This window comes from Mobula birostris, chromosome 6, assembly GCF_030028105.1.
Source record: "Mobula birostris isolate sMobBir1 chromosome 6, sMobBir1.hap1, whole genome shotgun sequence".
In the NCBI taxonomy this organism is placed as follows: Eukaryota; Metazoa; Chordata; class Chondrichthyes; order Myliobatiformes; family Myliobatidae; genus Mobula; species Mobula birostris.
In genome coordinates this window covers 126,083,474-126,110,158 of record NC_092375.1, presented here as the reverse complement: position 1 = coordinate 126,110,158, position 26,685 = coordinate 126,083,474, and positions in this window count along the sequence as shown.

Genomic DNA, 26,685 nt, shown 5'->3' with positions numbered 1-26,685 from the left:
TGGTATCAATTACTAATAGATTTCCAAAGTTTGACCACCTTTTGCATGTGAAATGTTTCTTAGCCACACTTCTCAAGGACCTGGCTGGGTTTCTTACACATGATCAAGATGCACCAGCCAATGGAAATAGTTTATTTTTGTCTTCCCTGAGTATCTTGAAGAGCTTAATAAAATCAAGGTTTCCTGAGTTGCCTCTTGCACGTTGTTCCTTTTCATGCCTTGTGGTGCATTAGGTGGCAACCTTTCCATTTCTTCAGCATTTGTCTATTTTTATGAGGCCAAGTCGCTAGCTCGACGCTTAACCCAGCACGGATGGAAAGCGTGTAAGGAGCCGGCCAGATTTGAAGCCGGGACCACTCGTCTCGAAGACCAGCGCAGGTGCCACTACACCACCGGCCAATGATCTCTTGCATGACTGGGTGGAATTCCCTTGCTCTTTAGCACAGTGACAGAAAGGATTGACAATACAAAATCACCGACAGTGCAGCACTCACTTAAGACTCAATCTAGCTGAAGTAAAGATAGAAAATGCTGGGATTTCTGACCCCGCTGGAGGCCAGAGGCTGGGGTCTGAGGTTAGGGGATTGTGCGTGGGTGGGAGGGAGGATCAGGGCCTGTTGTGTTGCTGTTCCCTTGTTGTTTGCTGTGTTGTGTTGTTCTGCTGAGCATTGAGGGCATGCTATGTTGGTGCTGGAATGTGTGGCAATACTTGCAGGCTGCCCCCAGCACATTAGAATATGAGAACACTCAGTCCTCTTTTATTGTCATTTAGAAATGCATACATGCATTAAGAAATGATACAATATTCCTCCAGAGTGATATCACAGTAAACAGGACAAACCAAAGACTAACACTGACAGAACCACATAATTATGACAGTTACAGCAGTGCAAAACAATACCATAATTTGGTAAAGAACAGACCATGGGCACAGTAAAACAAGTCTGAAGTCCCGATCGACTCCCGAGTCCCCGATAGCAGGCGACAAAAAGGAGGAACTCCCTGCCATAAACCTCCAGGCACCGACAACTGCCGATGCCTTGGAAGCAGCTGACCACAGCCGACACTGAGTCCATCCGTCCGAAAACTCTGAGCTTCCGACCAGCCTCTCCAATACAGCCTCCCGAGCGCCATCCTCTGCCGAACACCTTCGACCTCGCCCCGGCCACTGAAACACGCAAAGATAAGGATTTCGGAGCCTTCTGCTCCGGAGATTCCGGTTACCACACAGCGATGTGGGCATTTCAGAAGTTTCTCCAGATGTTCCTCCGTATTCTCACATCTGTCTCCATCAAATCAGAATTGTTCACAGTCCCCTACTTGACAGATACTCGGGTGTGTTGGTTGTTAACGCAAAGAACTCATTTAACTGTATGTTTTGGTGTACACGTGATAAATAAACTTGAATCTTGAATCTTAAATGCTCAGCAAATCATGTTCCTATCAAAGAGGAAGGGGATGCTGTGCAAAGTCCAGCTCTCTTCAGACTTCTCAGAAAGTAGAGGCATTGGTAAGCTTTCTTGACCATATAGGATATGTTGTAGGACAGGAGAAGTGCATTTACAGGAGTTAGAAACTGCGTGCAATTTCCACTACTGTGTTGCCAATGTAAAGAGGGGTGTGAGTAGTGCAAGTTCTCCAGAAGTCAATAACCATCTCCTTTGTCTCATTGACATTGATGAAGATGCCAATTGCCTGGAACCGGGCCTCAAGCTCTTCCACCTCCTCTCATCGTTGTTGGCGACGAGCCCCACACTGTTGTGTCATCAGCGAACTTGATGACGTGGTTGCTCAGCTGTTTGACAGTAGAGTGTACAGCCATGGGCTCAGCACACAGCCTTGGGGGGCATCAGTAAGCTTGAATGGGAGAAAGGAGTGCTTGGGAATCCTGACTATCTGAGATCTGTCCATTAGGAAGTCCAACACCCAGTGGTGTGTTTAGACTGAGGAGCAGGAGTTTGTTCACAAAGGTCTGTGGAACAATAGCATTGAATGCCAAGTTGAAATCCAGAAACACCATTCTTACATAACTTACCTTGTTTTCCAGGTGTGTCAGGGCCAGGAGCATGACAGATGCTATGGCATCAGTCATAGAGTGGTTCTGTCAGTAAGCATATTGGTGAGTGTCCAATGTTACAGGAATGGAGTTTCTGATATGTGCCATTATCAGCCGGTCAAAGTCCTTCATGACAATTATTTATTTATTTATCTATTGACGTATCTCTGACCCTTCAAGTCACGCCACCCAGCAGTCCCCCAATTTAATCCCCGTCTAATCACGGGGTAATTTACAATGACCAACTAACCTACCGACCAACTTGTATGTCTTTGGAATGTAGCCGGAAACCGGAGCACCCGGAGGAAATCCACGTGGTCTCAGAGAGAGCGTAAAACTCCTTACAGGCAGTGGCAGGAATTGACCCTTGGTCACAGGCACTGTAAAGCGTTGTGCCAATCACTATGCTACTGTGGCATGGCATCAGTGCCACTGGGCGGTAGTCGTTTAGTTCTGAAGGTGTAGAGTTCCTTGGTACAGGGATGTGCTGGCATTCCTGTACCCAACAACACCATGTTCAAACATATTGTGCAGAGACATTTTGGGCCGAAGGGCCTGTTTCTGTGCTGTACTGTTCTATGTTCTATGTCAGTCAACATCCGTTGGAGAGATAAATGGAGTTAACATCTCAAGCCTGTCCTGATGGACAGTCATTGACCTGAAACATTAACTCTTGTTGCTCTCTCCTCAGATGCTGCCTGATCTGCTGTGTATTTCTTGCACTTACTGGTTTTGTTTCAAATTTCAAACATCTGGCAGTTAGATTGCTTTTTGATTACGGTGCCCAATTCATTGCAACAGGCTTGAAACCACAGCCTTCTCAACCAGAGGATACACTCTAATGCACGCTAACACTTGGCAAACATGATGCATCCCAAAGTGATCCAATTTACTCCACATTAGCACCAGGGATAATCGATTTAAATGGCAAGGGGCAATATGATGAAACAGCAAACACGATGAAGCATGTAAATCTATCTGTCAAATCTTGGACCTGAAACACATAATGTTTCTCTGCAGTAATACCACAACCTTGTGAAATGTAATGATGCCAGGCTTCCTAGCCACATATTTATGCATTTGTTGGTAACACTCCATCAATCTTGATTCATGATCTTTCTCTGCTAATCACATCAGATAAGCAGAAAAGCTCTGGAATCCATGGTTTGCTCTATTGCTTTTGTGCTGATAGCTTCCAAACGTAAAAGAAAACAAACATCAGAAAGAGAAAAAAAATGTCCCTGGGGAGAGTTCCTAATTAAGTCTATAGTTAAATCCGCAAACTTCATGCTGGAAGGTATAACATGTCCCAGAAGGGTTATGAAATTAATAAAATCTCCACTCATTTTATTTAGCTCAGTGCCTGCTGTTGTCCACCTCCTTGAACAAAATCACAGATTACACCCCTCATACATCAATATGCTGAACTGCTGAACATCGATGACTCCTCCGTAGAGATCGTTAAGAGCACCAAATTTCTTGGTGTTCACCTGGTGGGGAATCTCACCTCCCTCCTACCATCTGGAAAAAGGCACCGAAGCATTTGGGCTCTCACGACCAGACTATGTAACAGTTTCTTCCCCCAAGCCAGCAGACTCCTCAATACCCAGAGCCTGGATTGACACCAACCTACTGCCCTCTACTGTGCCTATTGTCTGTTTATTATTTATTGTAGTGCCTGCACTGTTTTGTGCACTTTATGCAGTCCTGGATAGGTCTGTAGTCTAGTGTAGTTTTTGTGTTTTGTCTTACGTAGATCAGAGTAGTTTTTGTATTGTTTCATGTAGCACCATGGTCCTGGAAAACGTTGTCTCATTTTTACTATGTTCTGTACCAGCAGTTATGGTTGAACTGACAATAAAAAGTGACTTGACTTGACTTGACTCGACTTGACTTGAATGCTTAGGATGTCCATCAAGCAAGGCCTCAGGAACTTGGACAAGCCCAAAAGTGTTGTGGAGAGGTAAATGGACTCTTTAAAGCGGTGGCAAGACAAGGCAACTTAGGAAGGAAGAAAAGCTCAAGAGAATTTGAAAAACTGTTGAACAGAATGTGCAATAGTTCAGTTACCCTCACCTTATATCATAATGACTGAGAAACATGTTTACCCATAACATGAGAGAGAACTTATTAATAAGAAGCCAAAACAATTGAAATTAGAGTGGCAAACACGAGGAAATCTGCAGATGCTGGAATTTCAAGCAACACACATAAAAATTGCTGTGTTCAGCAGAAATTAAAGTGGAATTATCTCCTCCAGACCTACCTCTCATTCAATAAAGTCTTAACAGAGCACCTTCACCTGGCTCCAGACCAGTTGCCTTTTAATCTCTCCCGCTCTCCATCTTTTTAATCTCTCATCAATTCCTCTACATCTTAATGCTCACACTTAAGATGCAGAGTAATATTTTCCATTTCCAATAAAAGGCGTTTGAATTGAAACATCAGCTCTGCTTCTCTTTCCACAGATGCTGCCCGACCAGCTGAGTATTTCCAGCATTCTCCATTTCAATTTTAATAACAGTTATTGCCTTCACCATCAGCAGCATCATGGACTACACTGTTTACATAAATTAATCCTTTCCCAAATTGTACTTAAGAACTTATACAATTATAATTCTGCCCACTGTAAAATACCACTTGATGTAAGCCCGCATGCAATTTTTTTGACAGCTTTTCCTCCCATCCTGACACTGGGAAAAACTTCAGTAGAAATGTGGTGTGTGCATCTTAGAGAACAACTGAGCTGACTACCTTCCCTCCTACTCCACTCCACTCCAGTAGCCAAACACTTTGCTTTAATGAAATAATACACGCCGAATGCTAGAGGAACTCAGCAGGCCAGGCAGTATCTATGGAAAAGAATAAATAGTCGACATTTCAGGCCGAAACCCTTCATCAAGACTGAAAAAAAGAGATGAGAAGTCAGAAGAAAAAGGTGGGGGAGGGGAGAAATAAGTAGAAGGTAGTAGGTGATGTGAAACAGGAGAAGGGGAGGGGTGAAGTGAAGAGCTGGGAAGTTGATTTGGTGAAAGAGATAAAGGGCTGGAGAAGGGGTAAAGGAGAGGATAGAATACCGAAGAAGAAAGAGAAGAGTGAAGTGCACCAAAGGGAGGTGTAGGCTGGTAAGGAGGTAAGATGAGAGAGGGAAATGGGAATGGCATGGGGGTCAATTACTGGAAGTTAGAGAAATTGATGTTCATGCCGTTAGGTCAGAGGCTACCCAGGCAGAATATAAGGTGTTGCTCCTCCAACCTGAGTGCGGCCTCATTGCGACAGTAGAGGAGGCCACGGACTGATGTGTTGGAATGGGAAGTGGAATTAAAATAGGTGGCCACTGAGAGATCCCACTTTTACAGGTGGATGGAGCATAGGTTCTTGGGGAAGTGGTCTCCCAGTATAGCTCGGGTTTCACCGATATACAGGAGACCACACCAGGAGCACCAGATACAGCAGGTGACCCAACAGGCTCACAGGTGAAGTGTCACCTCACCTGGAAGGACTCTGAATAGTAGTGAGGGAGAAGGTGTTGGGGCAGGTATGGCACTTGTTCCGCTTCAAGGATAAGTACCAGGAGAGATATCAATAGGGGCCGGGGGGGGGGGGAAGGAATGGACAATCAAGTCGCGTGGGGAGTGATCCCTGTGGAAAGCAGAAAGTATGGTGGGGGGGGAGGAAAAGCCTTAACAAAAGCTTGCATCCTTGCAGCCGATGCTGCTGAAGATAATTAGGCTGACTTGCTATGCCTTAGGAGTAGCACATGACAATGGACAATTATGGAAACTATGTGGGTTTCTTACCTCTTCTGGAACGCTGATGAAACAGAGAAAATCTTTTTCTGCATTTTAATTACCTACTGCACTTTTTATAAAATGTCCGGGTCATAATAATGGGAATGATGAAATAACTAGAGGGAACAAACAAGCTGACTCCTTTGCCAAGGCAGTAGCAGCAAATCCTTCTGGTCACATCACACCCTACTGTGATCAGGCCGGTCACATCACACCCTACTGTGATCAGGCCAGTCACATCGCACCCTACTGTGATCAGGCCAGTCACATCACACCCTACTGTGATCAGGCCAGTCACATGGCACCCTACTGTGATCAGGCCAGTCACATCACACCCTACCGTGATCTGGCCGGTCACATCACACCCTACCATGATCAGGCCGGTCACATCACACCCTACCATAAGCAGGCTGGTCACATTGCACCCTACCGGGCCGGTCACAACGCACCCCACTGTGATCAGGTCCCTACCGTGATCAGGATGGTCACATCGCACCCTACCGTGACCAGGCCGGTCACATCGCACCCTACAGTGATCAGGTCCCTACCATGATCGGGCCGGTCACATCGCACCCTACTGTGATCAGGCCAGTCACATCGCACCCTACTGTGATCAGGCCAGTCACATCACACCCTACCGTGATCTGGCCGGTCACATCACACCCTACCGTGATCAGGCCGGTCACATCACACCCTACCATGAGCAGGCTGGTCACATTGCACCCTACCGGGCCGGTCACAACGCACCCCACTGTGATCAGGATGGTCGCATCGCACCCTACTGTGATCGGGGCAGGCCGGTCACATCGCACCCTACCGTGATCAGGATGGTAACATCGCACCCTACCATGATCGGGCCAGTCACATCACACCCTACCATGATCAGGATGGTAACATCGCACCCTACCGTGATCAGGCCGGTCACATCACACCCTACCGTGATCAGGATGGTCGCATCGCACCCTACCGTGATCGGGGCAGGCCGGTCACATCGCACCCTACCGTGATCAGGATGGTCACATCGCACCCTACCATGATCGGGCCGGTCACATCGCACCCTACTGTGATCGGGCCGGTCACATCGCACCTTACCGTGATCAGGCCGGTCACATCACACCCTACCGTGATCAGGATGGTCACATTGCACCCTACCATGACCAGGCTGCTGATTCCTTTCAAATCTATTGATGGACCAGCACAATTATAGCGTGTTGTGTCAGAGGTGGAAAAGACTTTACGGACTAAAGCACACTACGCGTAAGACTGTAATGAATGATGGGTATAATGGAAGATGGGCGAGTGGTGTGCACCAGGATTCCAGACAACAGCAAGGAAAGCAGCAGCATACAGTACGATTTTCCAAAAACATAAACCTGGAAGACAACTCTGGTATCTGCCATTGCTGCACCCATACCCCGCATTTGTGCATTTCCAAATGGATTTTATGCAGTAGCCTAAATGTATGGGATACATGGGATATAATTATGTACCTATTGGTTGTGTGTTTAATTAATGGGTCAAAGCTTATTAGGTTCAAAGAAATTATACTGTAACAGTTGCTAATATTTTATCCTGAGAACTTAATCCTAGAGTTGGAATCTCTGAGAAGATCTCGAATGACAACAGCCCACATTTCACAGGCAAGGTGATACAGGAAGTAACAAAAGCCTTGCAGTGTTAGCATCATTTCACCTGCCCTGCCACCCACAATCAGCTGTAAGACAGAACAGGGCCCTGATAAAGGGGGTTAGCTAAATTGTGTGCGACAAGGCTGAGCTAAAGTGGCCAGAGGCACTTCCAATTGTCTCTCTGTAAGAGATAGTATTGGGACGTCCCATGCGCTTGCCAGACGCTCCTCACTTTTCGACTAAACAGGTGGACATCCATATTATGAGTGAAAGCTTGCTGCAGTATTGCATAGCATTAATACAAGCTGTTACGCAGGTTGACTCTATGGTTAAGAAGGCATATGGTGCATTGGCCTTCATCAATCGTGGGATTGAGTTGAAGAGCTGAGAGGTAATGTTGCAGCTATGTAGGACCCTGGTCAGACCCCACTTGGAGTACTGTGCTCAGTTCTGGTCACCTCACGGCAGGAAGGACGTGGAAACCATAGAAAAGGTGCAGAGGAGATTTACAAGGATGTTGCCTGGATTGGGGAGCATGCCTTATGAGAATACAGTAGGTTGAGTGAACTCAGCCTTTTCTCCTTGGAGCAACGGAGGATGAGAGGTGACCTGATAGAGGTGTACAAGATGCTGAGAGGCATTGATCGTGTGGATAGTCAGAGGCTTTTTCCCCAGGGCTGAAATGACTAGCAAGAGAGGGCACAGTTTTAAGGTGCCTGGAAGTAGGTACAGAGGAGATGTCAGGGGTAAGTTTTTTACGCAGAGAGTGGTGAGTGTGTGGAATGGGCTGCCGGCGGCAGTGGAGGAGGAAACGATATGGTCTTTTAAGAGACTCCTGGATGGGTACATGGAGCTTAGAAAGATAGAGGGCTATGGGTAAGCCTAGGTAGTTCTAAAGTAAGGACATGTTCGGCTCAGCTCTGCGGGCCGAAGGGCCTATATTGGCTCCAGGTTTTCTATGTTTCTATGTTTCTGAAAGGTTTCCATCACCAGGTAATTGAAGCCTCGATCCTGCTGGCTGCAGAGTGTGAGAACTACCCGCTGTGAGATTGGGTACTGATGCCATCCAGCCAATGAAAGAACTGCCTTGAACCTGGGTGGGAAGGTTTGTATCAAGTACCGCTAACTATACATACACCGCTAAAGGTCCAAGGGATGTCAATGTGGGTCCACACATAGCATGTTAAGACAGCAGTGCCTCTAGACCAAGGAACCACTGGCCAGAAAAATCTTGACAAGGACTGACTAACTGAACCATTGTTATATAAGACTTCAAGGGTACACTATGCATTATACGTTTTGGGTAATCCAGGCATCTATTTTTTATTTAAGTACAGAACTATCTCATAACACTAACATTTCTAACACTTCATCTTAGTTCTGAATGTGTGCAGGTTACAAACAGGTTGAATTGTTGAGTGTGCTCTAGGGGGTCTTTACATTAGGAATGGGTTTCCAATGCAGCCTATACCCTGAGACATAGTGAGTTAGTAGAGTTGTGAAGAGAGCAGATGACAGCAATGCCCACAGAAATGACTCTTGGCAGTGCAACTGTTCTGCAGGATGGTATCAACTTTCCTACAAAGCACTGCATAACCCCCTGCTCTGAAGCTGCTTCATGAGGAGAAGCATGAAGTCTGTTATTTCAATCTCCATGGGACAGGACCAGATTTAGATAACAGTGCACACAATGATTACATAACCAATTATCCTCTGAATCCTGTTAATGGTACTTATTGGGTATGTGGCTGCCAGGCCTATCACTGGCTGCCAGAGGTACCCCTTTTAAAATGGGATCATTGCCTGAACTGAAATCATGTTGTTGTCATCTGACCCATACAGTGCCATATATATAGCACCTGACTATGCTCTCTCATCATCCTACCGTATGGGCTTGCTATCGAAGGACTGCAGAGATTGAGTGCTTCTGGATCGCAGTGTTCCTGTTCTAGGGACCGGCCCAACTGATTTGTGAGAGCAGCAATATGGCCTCAGCACTGGAGAGATTGGCTGGTGACACAACCTTAGCACTACATGAAACGGGCCAAGCCATCGATGACAATAATGCCAAAATGGTGGCAATCTGCACTGTGGCCCTTCAAATTGACTAGTGCTTAACTTTTTCTTGGCTGGAAAAATGGTACTTGTACCATTATTGGCCAGGAATGTTGCACATAATCCCTAATGCACCTGAGAATGTCACCGATTTGGGTATTGCAGATGTAACGTAAAGATTTTTACTCCTCATGCATGAGAAGGATGCAAGAAATTAAGTCAACTCAATTCAACTCAATTCAATTTAGCTGTATGTACATAGCCAGCTAGAAGCTGAGAAGGTTAGGAAGTTTGGGCAAGAATTATATAGGACCTCATCATCATCATGAAGACTCTTTAGCTGTGCTGATGACGGGTCTCAGTCCAAATGTCAGAATCAGAATCAGGTTTAGTATCACCGGCATGTTGTGAAATTCGTTAATTTTGCAGCAACTGTACAATGCAATACATGATAATAAAGAGAAAAATCTGAATTACAGTAAGTATGTATATATTAAGTTGTTAAATTCAGAAAGTAATGCAAAAGAATAGAAATAAAAAAATAGTGAGGTAGTTTTGGCAGCATCTCTAGGAAGAGGTACAGTCGATGTTTCGGGCCGAGACCCTTCGTCAGGACTAACTGAAAGAAGAGCTCGTAAGAGATTTGAAAGTGGGAGGGGGAGGGGGAGATCCAAAATGATAGAAGAAGACAGGAGGAGGAGGGATGGAGCCAAGAGCTGGACAGTTGCGTTCACCAGCAACTTTTATGTGTGTTGTTTGAAATTCCAGCATCTGCAGATTTCCGTGTGTGTGTGTGTGTGTGTGGTAGTTTTCATGGGTTCAAGTTGTGGCAAGGCAAGGGTTAACATAATGACCGGGCAGGAATGGATTGCAAATAATGTCCAGGCAAGAAGGATCTTTGAAGAGCACAGTTTCCCTTTGCATAGCAGGCTAACACAGCCCATTTTGCTTACGAGGACAAAATAAAAATGTAACGGAAAGATGCAAAGCGCACAAACCAACTAAGGGAGAATTACTTTACCAACTTCAAAGTATGGTCAGTTGTTAGCTTGTAGTTTCTTTTGACTTTTAACACCTCTTTTGTGAATGGTGATTGATCTTGCAAGTACGGAATTAAAATATAGATGGTTTACCAAATGATCAATACCCGTAAGTGGTAGTCAATGCTGTATAAAAATAGCATTTCTCTGTTCAGTGTGATGACAGGAGTCATGCTGTTCTCCTGTGCACAAGTGAAATAATGAGTGCCAGTTTTCAGAGCCAATTAATCAGCAATAACACTATTTAAAAGGCTGTGAACTGCTGCAGAATATACTGCATTTAAAACTCTTCTAATTTGACTGTGTGACACTAAACGGTACTGAAAAATGGATTGGACTTGCTGCTTCAAGTAGAACCATGACAAGAGGTCAACTTTGATGCAGTGACCATTATGGAGATTTGACTGTTGCAAAGGCAAGAATGGCTGCTGGATGTTCCGGGACGTGGTTAGGCAGATAGATTAGGGGCATTTAAGAAACTCTTGCATAGGCACACACAGAAAGGAAGGGTTAGGGTGATCTTAGAGTAGGTTTAAAGGTCATCACAGCATCGTGTGCTGAAGTGCTGTAATGTTTTATGTTCTACATCCTATGAATTGGAAACCGAAAAAGAACGTCTATCTCTCATTATAGTTAACATTTGAATAGGATAATACACCTGCAGATTACTGATGCTGAACTGTGTAGTGATCAATACTTCTCTGAGATTTAGAGCAGATTAAATAAAAATGAAAATAGAAGATACAATAATGCAGCCAGAAGCATGCCCTTTGGCAAAACTCATCCAAGCTGACCAACGTGCTCATCCAACCAAGGCCCGTTTTCCTTGTCACAACCACAGACACTGCCGCGGAATCCGGCGCTCTTCCAGGTGGGCAGCTGGAAGAAATCGACAATCACACATGTGAGACTGCACATTCCAGTCAATTTGTGTTTCTTGGTAATTGTATCTAACTCCCTTCCTTTCATATCAGCCTTGTCAATTCTTGACCAAAGCACAGCGACAGCAACAATCTCTGCTTCCCTGTCCATGTTCTGGGAAAGAAGGTTGCAATTTTGATTGATTCTGTAAAGGAGCAGTATTAATTTCGTATTAAGTTACTGCCTCTGAGCTGCAGTTACAGCATTAGATTTTATTTTGACAGCTTTAGTTAGTGGCCCTGTTAGCCTAACATTTATTATTTTCCTTTTGTTCTGTACAGTTCTCGTTAAGTCTCAGTAAACTGTTCATTCCACTTTTGTGTCTCTCCCTCTGCACTTGGGCCATCATCAAGCTCTTGTCAGCAAGAATTGACCATCAAAGTGGACACAACAGAGTGAGAACAGCCGACATTAGGCCTGAATTTTATTGCTCAGGTAGGAGAGAAGTTAAAGTCAGCGGTATAGACAGATCACAAACACCTCTCCTACATTTGCAGCACCAACAGACTCAACTCCCACTCAATTGCTCTCTTCTTCACGCAATTTAAGTTCACTTTAACCTACAGTCTAGGCAAGAATAATACAAAGATCCATGTCTCCCACCAGTTTGACATCTCTGAGGACAACACCAACCCAGAGTGTTGGAGTGAGGTCTGGTTGGCCACCTGAGTATTCAATGAACCCTGGGACTTATAGAGCCAATTTTATGCCCCAAGATGTTGATGACTTTGTCTCTGCCTGACCCACTTGTGTCTAGAATAAGACATTGTGTCAGCACTCTGCTGGTCTGCTCTACCTGCTGCCTGTGCTTCACCATTCCTAGTCTCATCTGTCAGTGGATTTCATCACTGATCTTCCTCCCTCAGATGGGAACATTACCGTTCTGGTGGTTATAGACCGGTTCTCCAAAGCAATCCACCTCATTGCTCTGCTCAAGCTCCCGTCAGCTTGTGATTCTGCCAGATACAAGGTCCAGCAGGCATTCAGGCTGTACAGCTTCCCTCTCGGCATAGTGTCTGATCAAGGGCCACAGTTCATGTCCAATTTTTGGAAGGCTTTCTGTTCTCTTGTGGGAACCACAGCCAGCTTCTCATCATGTTTCCACCCCCAATCTAGTCTGAGAGAGTGAATCAGGACCTGGGGACAATCCTGCTCTGCCTCATCTTTTCCAACTCCACAAGCCAGAGCTCCCTACTAGCTTGGGCAGAGATCGCCCACAATTATCTCCACCTGTCCTCCACTGGCATGTGTTCCTTTGAATACCTTCAGCGATTCCAGCCATAGGGAACTCCCCGAGTTCCAGCTTGAGACATCGTGGACAAGAATCTCATCCGTGACTTCCAGTGATCATTTGTTCCATTGAGTTGCTTCATCAGTTGATCATAGCTGATTTATTATCCCTCTCGACCCTACTCTCCTGCCTTCTCCCTGTAACCTTTGACACCCTTACTAATCAACCTCTGCTTTAAATATACCCAATGAGTGGCCTCCAGAGTTGTCTGCTCCCCACCCTCTTGCTGAAGAAATTCCTCCTCCTCTCTGTTCTAAAGAGACTTCCCTGAATTCTGAGGCTGCATCCTTTGGTTCTGGACTCCCCTGCTATAGGAAACATCCTCTCCACCTCCACTCTTTGAGTATCCAATAGGTGTCAATGAGATCTCCTCTCATTCTTCTTAACACCAGCCAGTACAGCCCAGAGCCATCAAACACTCCAACTGTGTTAAGACTGCTGAACGGATCCTGACCTGGATCTGGGCCGTACCCTCCAAATATCCGGACCTGCCTCTCGGTTTTGTTTTGCACTATCTTACTTTCCATTTTTCTATTTTCTATTTATGATTTATAATTTAAATTTTTAATATTTACTATCGATTTGTAATCCAGGGAGCAGGAAGCGCAGAATCAAAAATCGCTGTGATGATTGTACGTTCCAGTATCAATTGTTTGGCGACAATAAAGTATAAAGTATATGTTAACCCTTTCATTTCCAGGATCATTCCTGTGAACCTCCTCTGGACCCTCTCCCATCCAGCACATTCTTTCTTAGATAAAGAGTCCAAAGCTGCTGACAGTACTCCAAACGCAGACCGATGGCAGAACTTACAACAGTAAAGATGGTCAGTCACTTATTGTTGGTTCCCTAGATGAGCCTCCTCCCACCCTTCTCTATCCCCTTTCATCAACTTCATTGTAGACTTCATCTCAGTTTCCCCCTCTGCCTTCCTTTGACAGAGGAGCATCGTCAGAAATGGCTTGCTCAGAAGTGATTTGATAACTGAAAAGAGGTAACTCCTCCAACCTTCATCTGATCTCCCCCAAGCAGGTTCTGGGCCTCTGCATGCTGACAGCTGAGAGTAACTTCCACTATCCTACACAGAGACTGGAACCCCGGGCATCTATATCAGATTATTACCTCTGTCAAACATTGGTAGTTAGCATAATTTCTATGCCCTAGCCTGTTATCACACTGAATTTGATAGGTGATTATTAATGTCCCACTGAAAGAAAATATTGTATTCATGCTGTGCTTTATAGTCTAGAGTGCTTCCAAGTCAATAAATTGTATTCAGCATTGCAGGGAAGCAGGCACACAGCAAGATCCACCAGTGGAAATGAAAATAATGATCAATCATCCTGTTTTAAGATAACAGCTGACTGATAAATCAGTCAGGCTTCAGGGTATAGTATAACATGCTTGTTGAAATAATGTCACAGGATCTTGTCCACTCCCCATACATGGCAGTCAGAGACCTCACAGCCCTCAAGATTCAACACTGATTTTAACAGTTTCAGATAATCCCTCCTTTTTTTGTGGCTATACTTTTGTTTCAATTTATGTTTCAGTTTTTCTCTATATCGTAAATAAAAACAGGCACCTGCTGGAAATGCTCAGTGGGTCACGCAATATGTGTGGTAAGAAAAACAAATGTTGCCCAACCTGCTGAGTGTTTCCAGCACTTTCGGTTTTAATTCCAGATTTCCAGTATCTGCGGCCCACTGATTTTCAATGCCTATCTCTTTATTATTTTGTTCAAAAGCCTGGTTCAATGATAACTTAGGTCTGTGTCCAGTCACCCATATTCTCTCTGATATCTCTGCCACACCACCCCCCCAATCCCACTGCAACTTCGCACATGCTGGGTTTATCATATCTTCAGTTATGATAAAAGGTCCTTGAAATATCAGCTAGTCAGTATCAGCATAAAAATGGCATTTCTTTGTTCGGTCCCTCAAACAGTGTGGTGACAAGGGGCATGCTGTTTTCCTTATGCATAAGTAAATAAAGTGTAATTGAGGACTGAGGGTGAGTTTTTGGAATCCAATTAATCGGCAACAGCAATATCATTCACAGAAATAAATACTGCAGAGACTGCTGTTAAGTTTTATAACTCCAAGACATAAAAACTAATCAAAAGGAAAACATGGACCGAAAGTACAAGTCTAACTTTGTTTTTACCTTAAGTGAGGGGTGCACATTTACTTTCTTTTACATATAACCCATGATGAATTATTTAAATGAAAAGGAATGCTTCATCAAGCAATATATTTACAATATTACTCAAGTCGTTTGTACACACACATCTTAAATACACATTAGTCCTACATGCTTGATTATAAACTCCAATTCAATATAAAATCTCAATTTATATATTTTGTGTGTGTGTGTGTGTGTGTGTGTGTGTGTGTGTGTATACCATTTATGAGTTAGATAGCAGTGAAGGTTCAGGCATAAAAGGGAGACACTGCCTAGTGGAGCGGTCATCGATGGAGTGGTCTGAGGTACAGTGGTAGGGATTTGACTCATTTGGGCTTCATCAAGGTAAGTGGGTGAGTGGACTTCGTTTTTTTTTCTTTCCATTTTTTTTTAGAGGAATAAAGAGCATGTCTGTAGTGTTAGTACTTTGCTCTGGGTGTCAGATGTGGCAATCCTGGGAACCTTCCAGTCTCCCAGATGGCCGCATCTGTACCAGATGCACCGAGATGCAGCTCCTGAGAGACCGTGTTAGGGAAAGTGAGCAGGAGATAGATAGGAGCTACAAGGAGTTAGTCACCCTGAGGCTGCAGGAGTTAGGTAAGTGGGTTACTGTCAGGGAAGGGATGGGAAGAGCTCAGATGGTAGAGAGCACCCCTCTGGCCATCCCTCTCAGTAATCGTTATCTCGTTTTGGATGCTGTTGAGGGGGATGACCTGACAGAGGACGACCATGGCGATCAGGTCTCTGGCACTGAGCCTGGTTCTGTGGTACAGAAGGGAGAGAAGAAGATGAGGAAAGTGGTAGTCATAGCGGATTCCACAGTGAGGGGAACAGACAGGGGGTTCTGTCAGCCTGATAGAGATACCCACATGGTGTATTGCCTCCCAGGTGCCAGGGTACGGGATGTCTCAGATCGGGCGCAGAGTATTCTGAAGGGGGAGGGTGAACATCCAAAAGTTTTGGTACATGTTGGCACCAATGACATAGGTAGAAAAAGGGAGGAGGTCCTGAAGAGAGAATTCAGGGAGTTGGGTAGGAAGCTGAAAAGCAGGACCTCCAGGATAGTAATCTCAGGATTGCTGCCTGTGCCTTGTGCTAACGAGCGTAAGAATGGCATGATCAGGCATATTAATGTGTGTCTGAGAGACTGGTGTAGTGGGCGGGGCTTCGGGTTTCTGGTTCATTGGGGTATCTTCTGGGGAAGGTACAACCTGTAAAAAAAGGACGGGTTACACATGAACTCAAAGGAGTCCAATATCCTAGCAGGCAGGTTTAATAGAGCTGTTAGGGAGGGTTTAAACTAATTTGGCAGGGGGATTGGAACTGGAGTGATAAGGCTGAGGAAGGGGAAAACAGAAATAAATCAAAGGTGTGCAACAGAGTTGATAGAAAGGTCAGGCAGAAGATGAGGCATAATCACAGCCAGTGGGATGAGTTACAGGACAATAGAGGCGTGGTGCAGTTAAAACATAAAGCAACAAATACTGAACTGAAAGTGTTATACTTGACTGCACACAGCATTAGAAATAAAATGGACAATCTTGAAATTCAGCTACAGATTGGCAAGTTTGACATTATTGCCATCTCTGAAACTTGGCTAAAGAATGGCTGCCATTGGGAGTTGAATGTCCAAGGATATACTGTCACAACCATGGATTCAGTAGTGCAGTAGATATGGCAATTGCGCTTGTGAATTTGCATGTGTCAGCTGTCAGCTAATTATTATTTCATCGTAATAGTACTTAACTCCATACTTGTCATTGTGGTGCTTGTTGAGACTTGGACAGAGCATAGCAACGCCTCACTGCCTGTTTGCTTTCAGCCTTTCCTGAGTTATTGGACTTTCAAGTCAACTGACTCTGATGACTAGCGGTATTCGTTTAATGTTTAGATGTTCCTTTCAGCCGCAGTGTAGGCTTCGTTTTCCATTTGAGAGGTTCAGTTAACAGCCCTGTTTGGTCCAGTGTCTATCGTTTATTTTCCCTTTAAAACTGTTCGTATTAAAGTCTGTGGACTACAGACCTGCTTCAGTGTCTCTCACTCCACACTTGGGCCATATCCGAACCTGGTAACAGCAAGTCTCGAAAAACAAAGATGGACCCAGCAGAGACAGAGCAGCTGACCTTGGCCGTGAGATTCATTGGTCAGGTAGGAGACAAGCTACAGGCAACGGAATCTGTTGTCAGTGAAGTTACGGAGGCAATGAGGCAGATAACCTCGTGCCGACAAGCCCAGTCTCACTTGGAGAAAGAGGTATTGTCCCTAGCCACAACTGCTCAACAACTCACCACAGACAATCAGACTCGGGTGTCTGCGATTTTCGCACGCATGGCCACCGTCCACGAACTTACTGTGAACGGCCAGCATCAGCTGACAGCCATTAATGTTCTTGCCAACCCAATTCAGCAGCCTCAGGCCACCTCAGTCCCACTCCCAGCATCTCGCAGGTCCTCCTTTTCTGCTACCCCGACAATCTCTGCTATTAATGCTCCCATTCCCGCACCCGGACCAGATCTGACCCCCACTACTGTTCAGGAACTGAGTATTCCACCGCCAGGCAGATATTCTGGTGATCCCGATGGTTGCAGGAATTTTATTACCCAATGCGAGTTGACATTCCAAGCCCAGCCTGGTCGTTTTGGTGATGATGCGCGAAAATTAGCATAAATGGTCAGTCTTCTGGATGGATCTCCACTTAGCCTGTTCAACGCTTTATGGTTAACCTCCAGGTTGAGTCAGTGGTGAAGGCAAATGCAGTGTTGGCACTAATTTCTAGAGGTATAGAATGCAAGAGCAGGGATGTGATGTTGAGGCTCTATAAGGCACTCGTGAGACCACACGGAGTATTGTGTGCAGTTTTGGGCTCCTTATTTTAGAAAGGATATATTGACATTGGAGAGGGTTCAGAGAAGATTCACGAGAATGATTCCGGGAATGAAAGGGTTACTGTATGAGGAAAGTCTGGCAGCTCTTGGGCTGTATTCCCTGGAGTTCAGGAGAATGAGGGGGATCTCATAGAAATATTCCAAATGTTAAAAGGCCTGAACAGACTAGATATGGCAGTTATTTCCCATGGTAGGGGAGTCTAGGACAAGAGGCTACAACTTCAGGATTGAAGGATGTCCATTTAGAACAGACACGGAGAAATTACTTTAGTCAGAGGGTGGTAAATCTGTGGAATTTGTTGCCACAAGTGGCTGTGGAGGCCAAGTCATTGGATACACTTAAGTCAGAAATAGATAGGTTCTTGATTAGCCAGGGCATCAAAGGGCATGGGGAGAAGGCAGGGGAGTGGGGATGACTGGAAGAATTGGATCAGCCCATGACTGAATGGTGGAGCAGACTCGATGGGCCAAATGTCTTATGGTCTTGCTAAACAGCTACTATACAGACATCCACAGCGCAGTAAATTTTTAATTGCCCCATTCAGGTCTAAGGATTTAATTGCTGTGGAGTATTTCTTATTCTTGTGGGATAATGTCTTTCCTAACAAGGAGGATCACTCTGTTTGACAGGTGAGACTTGTGGCTGTGAAATAATCTCAGGTTCTGTGACGTTTTCCATGGTGGTCGTAGGAGTTGACTCTGAGACTGCAGGAAGTGGTTCTAATATCTCTGGAGCTCTGGACACCTTCCGTCTCCTTTTTTCCACTTTTCTCTCTGGATCTACTTCAACCCTTGCATCTCTCCTGGTCCTGGCTTCTTTCTCTCTCTTTATCTCACTCTTGATCATTTTCTTGGTTGTGCTCCCTTTCCTTATCTTTGGTTCTCTCATCATCCCTACCATAATCTTGCTCATAGTCCTGATCCCACTCACTCTCTCCTTTACGCTCTTTTTCTTTCCCACATTCCTTTTCTCTCTCATGTCTTCCTCTTTCTCACCCTCCTTTTCCTTCTAGTATCTTGTGAGTATCTCTGAAGTTGCTAATTTCTAGAGAAATCAGGTCCCCTTCTATTTCCATTGCACTTACACTTGTCAGCCTTCTTTTTCTTTTCCTTTTTCTTCTTTCTAGGACGTGCATCTTGATCTTGGGAAGGTGCATCTAGTTCACTGGAGTATTCCCTTATTAATCCTTCTATTGCTCCCTTTACGACCTGATCTCTCCTCTTGGTTTCCTTATCCACTGCATCATCTGACAAATCCTCTGTTTTCGTGTCTCCATTGACTCCTTTCCTTTTGACCTTCTATTCATCCAGCTGGGCTTTGGTCTTTCCATCTACTTTACAAGCAAGTCTGCCACTTGAAGTTCATGCAATAACCTTAATGTACACAGAGTAGATGCTGGCTCTTTATACGCACAAAAGCTGAATTCTTGCAACTTTCCTGAAGCTCCTTGAACTCTCTTCCAACTTAAAACCAAGACACATTTCACAAATAACTGCCTGATTGACATATCAGAATCCCTCTCGGATATGTTGCCTACAGAAACTGCTGTAGTTGCACCACTACTTTCATCACTTTTGCAATTCCTCTGAGCAGCATGGTCCTTCCTTGGTCCAATTTGCTTTCCAACCGGAGGCACAGAGGTTGGCACCAGTGCTTGTTTGCCCTCAGTTGGGCAATGGTTCATGGTGTTTGGCATGAAGACCATTGTGGCATTATCCAGTACCTTTCTTAATTTACTTTCAGTTGACTCTTTTGCAAGGGATGTGGCATGCAAATGGTGGATGGATCTCCAATCAGGTTGTGGTTGACTTGGCCAATCATGGCCCCACAATGTTGGCCCTTCAGTTGTTACCACATTCATTGTTACAAATGTCATTTCCATAGGAGTTACCTTTCCTCCAGTATATGTTCTTAGTTGGATAACTGCAGGCATCAGATTACTATCTTTGAAATGCCATTCAAACTCATTTTGTGGAATGACTGAAATAGCCGAGCCAGTATCCATTCCATTTTAATTAATTTGCCGTTCACTTCTGGTGTAAGACATATTGCTTGTCTATTGTTAGTTTTCACATAGTGAATTTCAAGGCTACACAGTCCTGCGTCACTCTCATCATTGTCAGATTTTTCATCAATAGCATGAAGATTAGTGATCTTTTTGAAATTGCAACTTGACTTTTTATCTTTTTCTCTTCCCTGTGTAGTCCATTTATTTTTGTCTGCCTGCCATGCTCTTTGTATGTGTCCTAATTTGTTGAATTTTCTGCAAGTTTCACCTTTAAATCTACATAGGTCTGGTGTACGACAGCCCCTGCCACAATGGCAACACAATTTGTTTGGCCAGGCAGGTATCTGTTTAGACATCGCAATTTTGTTCACGCTCACCTTCATTCTTGACTGCAACTCAATTGTATCTTTGTCTGCTGTTTCCATTGATGCAGTAGTTTCAACTGCTATTTTAAATATAAGTTGTGCTTCAGTTAAGAGCTATTTTTGAATGTTTTGTAAGATTCCACAAACTACCCGAACTTTCAGTGCATCATTAAGCCCAGCAGTCCCCAACCACCGGGCCGCGGACCGGTATCGGGCCACAAAGCATGTGCTACCGGGCCACGAGGAAACGATATGAGTCAGCTGCACCTTTCCTCATTCGCTGTCACGCACTGTTGAACTTGAACACAGGGTTGCCAATTGTTCTATATTTGCCGGGACATCCTGAATATTGGGCTAAATTAGTTTGTCCCGCTTGTCCCGTATTTCCCCCGCTAAGGTAGACTGTTCCTATGAAACCTTTCATGCCGAAATGGCATAAAGCGAAGAAGCAATTACCAATAATTTATATGGGAAAATTTTGAGCGTTCCCAGACCCAAAAAATAACCTACCAAATCATACCAAATAACACATAAAACCTAAAATAACACTAACATATAGTAAAAGCAGGAATGATACGATAAATACACAGCCTATATAAAGTAGAAATAATGTACGTACAGTGTAGACAGGAAGATTAAGCCAAAACCAATTTGTGGAAAAAAAATCGGCACGTGCGCTCATGTGCACACAGGTGCCCATGCAAGTTAAAAACATGGTCATGGTAGTCTTTCTCGGGGTAAACGCAAGTGTCCCGTATTTGACTGCTACTTTTGTCTCTTATTTGGGAGTGAGAAAGTTGGCAACCCTAACTGTAACAGACATGTTGAGATGAGTTTAACCCTATTTGAACACTGCCCCCCCGCCCCGGGTCGGCTGGTCTGCAAGAATATTGTCAATATTAAACTGGTCTGCGGTGCAAAAAAAGGTTGGGGACCCCTTATTAAGCACATTACCAAGCTGACAATGCTCAGACAATCTCATCAATTCATCTGTGTACGCTGAAACGGGACCCCCACTTCCTTTTTATTCTGCTTATGAAACCTGAAGCATTCTGCAATCAACAATGTTATAAATGATTCTAAGTGTTCCTGCATTACTATCACAATACCAGCAAAGCTTATTTCAGCTGATTTGGTTTGAGCAGTTAAACCTCTAAGCAAACTGTATGTCTTTAAATCCAATGCACTCAGTAAAATTGGTACTACTACATTTGTTTTAAAGTACTGCTCCATCTATTCAGCATATAACATCTAGTTATCTCTTGTGTGATCAAATGAGTTTATTTTCCCAATGTAGCCAGCAACTTCTTCATTTTTTATTTATGATTATTACTCAGTACTCACTGTTTATGAACCAATGAATTTGTCCATTTCCTGCCTTTTTGTCAGCTCAAACTTCTTCTCCTCTTCCTGAAGAAGTATGTGCAGTGCTGTTTTTTTTTTAACTTGCCATTTCTCACTGCACTTTTTTTTTAACTCAAACGTCTCGCTGCACTTCGACAGTTAAGTAGTTGTCTCAGGGTTTTATTAAAACGTCTTCATTGCCACTGATATGTTTTGTAACTCCAAAACATAAAAACTAATTGAAAGGAAAACAGAGCTGGAAATGCGAGTCTAACTTCGTTTTTACCTTACACGAGTTGGGCACGTTTGACGTGGTGGCATGGTGATGTATACCATTTACATACTTTTACATATAACCAACAATGAATTATTTGAATGAACAAGAATGCTTACTCAAATGATATATTTACAATATTACTCAAATATCATTGGCATTTTAAATACACAACTGCTTCAGGATATTTCATGGAAACAAAGATCTAACTGCTAATGCCTGAACTTTGATCAGAAGATATTTTCCTTGGATATGTTTGATACTGAACGAACAGGAAGACTTTACTAGCAAAGTTTAGCTTGCTGGTAATAGGTATGATGGAGGTAGACTCATCTGTTATTCCTCTTTGACTTTTCTAATAGTGTGCTCACATCCGCCCCAATGGCCTGAGGTGACTTTTACTTGCCATGTGAAAAATACTGGAGGGTCTTCAATGGAGTCACAAGAGCATGCAGATGCTGGTGTAATAACCATTCTGGTGAAAGGACTCAAATCATTGATAATTCCTTTTCTCCCACAGAACCTCAGAAAAACACATGAAATTAGATGTTTAAAAAATGAATAAATAGCAAATAACATTCATTACTGGTGGACCATTGCTCTAAAATGAAGTACGTTATTGGTAGCTGTGCGTTGTCATGGAAACTATTGGAGAATTGAGCAAAGTTTATAGGCAGCCAGAGGTGTATTAGAATGAACACTTTTTATTACCTAGATATTACATTATTTATATTTCAATAAATGCATCATAAGGAACTGCAAGCAAAAGGCACTGATTTTTTTTTATTTCTGCACTTAGAATTTAGAACCTGCATGCCTTTTTTCACATCTTGATCACTGTGACACACACACCTTTGGCCTTTACTCCCCATCCCTGGAAACTGCTGTTAGCACTCTTTCTGTTGCTCAGTCCGTGGTTAACAAAGGTCCCAAGAACCTGCAAATGTACAAATCCAATAAAATTTTATATTTAACACTACGAGCATTTATGAGCTAAGGCAGTGTGAATTTTCATTTTGCCTGCATAACTGCAATGCAATTTATAAAGGCATTGACATGTTGATGTTCAATCTTCATATTATGATGGCAGAAAATTAGCCACCCTCCAGAATTGACATGGAAGTTTGGATCTGGTGAGGGAAAAGGACGGAATAATTGGATGCCAGGGTTAATTGCAAAATGGAAGAGATAAAGTGTGCCAGAACTAAAGCGCAAGAGAAGAGTGAAAGGTACGTGCATCATGTGACTAATACATATGACTTGCATTTGCCTTGTATTAGCAAGTCATTAGTATATATTTATTTATTTGAAGGATCTGATGAAGAGTCTCAGCCTGAAATGTCCACTATTTATTTACTTATAGTCATAGTCATAGTTTATTGATCCCGGGGGAAACTGGTTTTCGTTACAGTTGCACCATAAATAATAAATAGTAATAGAAACATAAATAGTTAAATAGTAATATGTAAATTATGCCAGTAAATTATGAAATGTGCAAGACTAGCCTATTGGCTCAGGCTGTCTGACCCTTCAAGGGAGGAGTTGTAAAGTTTGATGGCCACAGGCAGGAATGACTTCCTATGACGCTCTGTGCTGCATCTCAGTGGAATGAGTCTCTGGCTGAATGTACTCCTGTGCCCACCCAGCACATTATGTAGTGGATAGGAGACATTGACCAAGATAGCATGCAACTTAGACAGCATCCTCTTTTTAGACACCACCGTCAGAGAGCCCATTTCCATCCCCACAACATCACTGGCCTTACGAATGAGTTTGTTGATTCTGTTGGTGTCTGCTACCCTCAACCTGCTGCCCAGCACACAACAGCAAACATGATAGCACTGGCCACCACAGACTTGTAGAACATCCTCAGCATCGTCCGGCAGATGTTAAAGGACCTCAGTCTCCTCAGAGATGGCTCTGACCCTTCTTGTAGAGGAGATACAGGAGCAGGGAGGTACTACTGCAGTTGTACAAGGCCTTGGTGAGACCACACCTGGAGTATTGTGTGCAGTTTTGGTCCCCTAATCTGAGGAAAGACTTCCTTGCCATAGAGGGAGTACAAAGAAGGTCCACCACATTGATTCCTGGGATGGCAGGACTTTCATATGATGAAAGACTGGATCAACTAGGCTTATACTCGTTGAAATTTAGAAGATTGAGGGGAGATCTTATTGAAACATATAAAATCCTAAAGGGATTGGACAGGCTAGATGCAGGAAGATTGCTCCCGATGTTGGAGAAGTCCAGAACGAGGGGTCACAGTTTGCGGATAAAGGGAAAGCCTTTTAGGACCGAGATTAGGAAAAACTTCTTCACACAGAGAGTGGTGAATCTGTGGAATTCTCTGCCACAGGAAACAGTTGAGGCCAGTTCATTGGCTATATTTAAGAGGGAGTTAGATATGGCCCTTGTGGCTAAAGGAATCAGGGGGTATGGGGGGAAGGCTGGTACAGGGTTCTGAGTTGGATGATCAGCCATGATCATACTGAATGGCGGTGCAGGCTCGAAGGACTGAATGGCCTACTCCTGCACCTATTTTCTATGTTTCTATGTTTCTAAACAGCCTCAGTGTTCTTTGACCAGTCCAGTTTATTGTCAATTCGTATCTTCCATAGATATTGCCCGACCTACTGAGTTCCATTAATGTTTTGTGTGTGTTGCTCAAATTTTCCAGCATCTGCAGGATCTCTTGTGTTTATTTACTTCCATTCAAGAATCCAACTAATCCATCTATAGCAGCTCAGCCATTCAGTATATCTTTTTGTTCCCCATTCTCTCATGTATTTGTTCTCTTCTTTTGAAAGCATCTACACTAATTGCCTCAACTATTCCCTGTGAGTATATCACATCCTTCTTGTCTTCCTATTTGCCTCAAGACATTCTCTGAAATGCAGCGGGCATTGAAACTACATATAATGTGCACGCAAGAGGATCACATATTGTTGATAATGTTTAGTGTTGGCTGAAGGATGACTGATGACCTAAGTCCTGAGGGATCCACCTTGCACATCTCTGATTGGGCCACTGGAACATAAACCCAAAATGGTTAGTTAATATTCCATCCAAAATGTTGCTGGAGTACAGTGTAGTGCATTGTTGGAGATGTCACCCTTAAGTTAAACATTAAACCAGACCTTTTCTAGGTTCAAACATGCACTGCACTTACTTCAAAGAATTAAGAAGGGTCTCGGTGCTGCCCTGGTCAATCTTCGATCAACTTCACCGAAACAGATTTCATATTATATTTCTATGACATGAAAGGAGGCAGTTCAGTCCCTTGAGTCTACACCAGCTCTCGAAGCAATCCCATCAATCCCATTCTTAATAATTTCCTAGACACCCATTCTTTCCCAAATGCCGATCAGCTTCTTCACCTTCCTCCAGCCTTCGGATTCTCCTGCCAATCCCCTCCCCTACATTAGTTGTCCATTAATGAATACATCAGCAAGTATTATGGGGTGTGGGTGAGAGCTAGAGCTCGTGAGTGAAGCCCACAGAATTACAGGGGGAAAATGCAAGCTCGACACATACAGAAGCTCTGGTTAGGATTGAACCTGGATCACTGGAGTTGTGAGGCAACAGCACAAAGAACTGCACCACTCTAATCTCTCCATTCCTATGTCAACTACAGATCAATCAATAAATAGACCACCCTGCTTCTCAAGCCGCCTTCATCTTTCAAAACGATTGTGGCTAATCATTCACATTTGTGCCACTATCCTGATAAACCTATATCCTGTGATTCCCTTAATATCCAAAAACCTATCACTCTTTGTCTTGAAAGTACACAGCAACTAAGGCTCTACAATCATTTTGGATAGAGATTCCAAAAATTCATTTTTGAGGGACAAAATTTCCTTTAACCTTAATTCTAATCTCATTAATTTCCTACCCTTCTGTCCTGCCGTTGCTCTTTGTGGAATTTTCCTGCAGGACCATTGACTCTTGATCTATCTATCACCTCCTTTCAAAGTGTTTAATTCGTTATACAGTTGGGAGACCACAAAAAAAGGTTACATAAATGCAGGCTTCTTATTGGGTAGTTACAGAGTCATAGAACACTACGACACAGAAACGGGCCCTTTGGCCCAGCTAGTTTGTGCAGAACTATTAATCTGCCTAGTCATGTATTCCTGCACCTGGACAATAGATTGCCATACCCATCCTGTCCAGGTGCAGTACCTATCAAACTTCTCTTAAAAGTTGAAATTAAACTCACATCCATCACTTCTGCTGGCAGCTTGTTCCACACTCTTACCACCTGCTGGGTGAAGAAGTTCACCCTCATGTTCCTCTTAAACATTCCACCTTTCACCCTTAACCATATCCTCTAGTTCTAGTCTCACCCAACCTCAGTGGAAAAAGCCTGCCTGCATTTACCCTCAATATACCACTCATAATTTTATACACCTCAATCATATATACCCTCAATCTCCTATGGTCCAGAGAATAAAATTTCCAACCTACTTAACCTGTCCTTATATTTATGAAGGCCAATGTGCCAAAAGCTCTTGTTATTGTGCTATCTTTCTGTGACGCCACTTTTAAGGAATTATGGATCTATATTCCCAGATCCTTCTGTTTTACTGCACCCCTCAGTGGCTTACTGTTCACCGTGTATGTCCAACCCTGATTGGTTCACCCAAAGTACAACACCTTACACCTGTCTGCATTAAATTCCATCTCTTATTTTTCAGCCTATTTTCCCAGCTGGTCTAGATCCCAATGCGAGTGTGCAAACTATTTTTGATCTCAGTGTAGAAGACCGAGAATCCCTGTAACTAGAGAGATTTAATTTTCTTTACTTTTAATGGTGGCCTACTCTAATTTCACCAAAGT